A 3021-nucleotide genomic window follows, 5' to 3' on the forward strand; every position below is an offset into this window, starting at 1 on the left:
ATATGAATAGGAAGGGTTTGGAGGGATATGGGCCGGGTGCTGGCAGGTGGGACTAGATTGGGTTGGGATATCTGGTCGGCATGGACGGGTTGGACCGAAGGGTCTGTTTCTGTGCTGTACATCTCTGTCTCGATGACTAGCTGCTGCAGTCGGTATTGTGACCAGCTTGGCCATCTCAATGTCTGTGAATTCTCTTTGTGTCTGTACTCGTTTCTCTCCTTCTGGCTGTTAAAATGTGGCCAATCAGTGATCCTACATTTGCCAAAGGATTGCACATCCAATTTTTCCTGTTTGTCCTATATAGTGTTTTGTGCAGTCCTTGCATGGGATTTTGTACACTACATTAGTTTTGCTCATGCTGGGTATCGGGTCCTTCGTTCTGGTGAGTTGTTGTCTGAGGGTGACTGTTGGTTTGTGTGCTGTTATAAGTCCTAGTGGTCGCAGTAGTCAGGCTGTCATTTCAGAGATGGTTCTTGATGTATGGTAGTGTGGCTAGTCCTTTGGGTTGCGGCATGTCCTCGTTCCGTTGTCTTTCTCTTAGGCATCTGTTGATGAAGTTGCGAGGATATCCGTTTTTGGCGAATACCTTGTACAGGTGTTCCTCTTCCTCTTTTTGCAGTTCTGGTGTACTGCAGTGTGTTGTGGCCCTTTTGAATAGTGTCTTGATGCAACTTCGTTTATGTGTGTTGGAGTGGTTGCTCTTGTAGTTCAGGACTTGGTCTGTGTGTGTGGCTTTCCTGGATACCTTTCACCACAAAGGTACACAGGAAAGTCACACACACAGACCAAGTCCTGAACTACGAGAGGAACCACCCCAACACACACAAACGAAGTTGCATCAAGACACTGTGTCCAGTGTCACAGAGGAGGAAGTGCTGAATGTATTGAAATGGTTGAAGGTGGATAAATCCCCAGGACCTGATTAGGAATCTCCTGTGGTTATTCCCATCTCAAACAAGTATGAGGTTCTGGAGAATGTAAGGGGTGGTGGACTCTCAGGGGAATGTAGCAATGACAGCCAGGTTCCTGGTACTGAGGCTGGCACTAATGTAACGAGGGATATGTCAGGTTCTAAGGGATCGATTGTGATAGGGCACTCTCTAGTCTGAGGCACAGACAGACCTTTCTGAGGCTAGCAATGAGATATCAGAATGGTGTGTTCCCTCCTGAGTGCCAGAGTCAAGGATGTATTACAGAGAGTGCAGAATATTCTCAAAGTGGAGAAGGACCAGCATTATACACATTGGCAATAATAACATAGGAAGAGGAAAAAGATGAGGTTATGAGGCGAGAATTTAGGAAATTCGGCAGGAAATTAAAAAGTTGGTCTCAAGGATAGTAATATCTGAATTAGAGTCAAAGTCATGTGGTTGCACAGCATGGAAACAGACCCTTCAGTTCAACTTGTCCATGCCGACCAGATATTCGAAACAAATGTAGTATCAAGAGGAAGCTATGGTTGAGTGGTATTATCACTGGATTGTTAATCCAGAGACCCATGCCATGGACTTTGGAGTTCAATAACCATCTGGAATTAAGAATCTAATGATAACCATGAATCCATTGCTGATTGTTGGAAAGACCCATCGGATTCATTCATGTCCTTTCGGGAAGGGACCTTGGTCTGGCCTTTAGGTGAATCTAGACCCACAGCAATGTGACTGATTCTTACCTGTCCTCTGGGGAATTAGCGGTGGGCAGGAAATGCTGCCCAGCCAGCAACTCCCTCATCCTGTGAATGAATAAAAACAATTTGCCAGCACCCGGCCCATATCCCTCCAAACCCTTCCTATGCATATATCCATCCAGATGCCTTTTAAATGCTGTAATTGTACCAGCCTCCACCACATCCTCTGGCAGCTCATTCCATACACGTACCACCCTCTGGGTGAAAGGTTTGCCCCTTAGGTCTCTTTTATATCTTTCCCCTCTCACCCTAAACCTATTTCCTCTAGTGCCAGACTCCCCGACCCCAGGGAAAAGACTTTGCCTATTTACCCTATCCACGTCCCTCATAATTTTGTAAACCTCTAGAAGGTCACCCCTTAGCCTCCAACGCTCCAGGGAAAACAGCCCCAGCCTGTTCAGCCTCTCCCTGTAGCTCAAATCCTCCAACCCTGGCAACATCCTTGTAAATCTTTTCTGAACCCTTTCTAGTTTCATAACACCTTTCCAATAGGAAGGAGACCAGAATTGCACAAAGTATTCCAACAGTGGCCTAACCAATGTCCTGTACCTCCCAACTCCGCTACTCAATGCTCTGACTAATAAAGAAAAACACATTAAACGCCTTCTTCCCTATCCTCTCTACCTGCAATTCCACTTTCAAGGAGCTATGAACCTGGTTCTTCCTGTCTACTCTCTTTCTAACCCCTCACGATTTTGTATACCTCAATCATGTCACCCCTCAACCTTCTCTGTTCCAATACAAACCACCCCAACCTCTCCAATCTCTCCTTGTAGCTACAATTCTCCAGCCCTGGATACATTATAGGAAACAGCACCAGATTGTGGCAACAAAACACTTTTCACTATATTATCATGATAGATGAGACAATAAATAAAGCATTAATTCATTCATCAAATCTTCTCTACACTTTCCCAGACCAATTACCTCCTTCCTATAAGGTAGTGACCAAAACTGCACACAATAACCCCCAGTCTAGTCTCACCAATTGTACGATTTATTCAATCAGAATCAGAAACTACATGAAATGCACACATTTTTAATGTTACATTTATGGCTGAAAAATATGGCTATTTTAGAATTGCTGGGAATCTTATATGAAACATACTTGTTTTGACATTTGATGTAATCATTATTGTCATTCTTGCCACAGTTTCCAAAGGGGCTTCCTGCATTATTTGTATATAAGTAACATACATCTTCAGCAGATCTTGCACCTATCAGAAAGAAAGGGAGAGATATATAAACCAGAAGAAAGTCTCCAAACCAGAAACTGCTCTAAACTGTTCCCAGTCACACAGACATCTCCCCAGCCCAGCCCAGCCCAGCCCAGC

The 3021-nt window shown here is 44.5% G+C and overlaps 1 long non-coding RNA gene across 1 annotated transcript in view; it reads right to left on the reverse strand.

The window, feature by feature from the left end:
- Positions 1–3021, reverse strand: part of LOC122550377 — a 76379-nt gene that overhangs the window by 21664 nt on the left and 51694 nt on the right. The window contains exon 2 of the long non-coding RNA XR_006311832.1: positions 2796–2904. This is a non-coding gene — a long non-coding RNA (uncharacterized LOC122550377). The remainder of the gene's footprint in view (positions 1–2795; positions 2905–3021) is intronic.

This window comes from Chiloscyllium plagiosum, chromosome 5 (genome assembly GCF_004010195.1).
Source record: "Chiloscyllium plagiosum isolate BGI_BamShark_2017 chromosome 5, ASM401019v2, whole genome shotgun sequence".
NCBI classification, from domain to species: Eukaryota; Metazoa; Chordata; class Chondrichthyes; order Orectolobiformes; family Hemiscylliidae; genus Chiloscyllium; species Chiloscyllium plagiosum.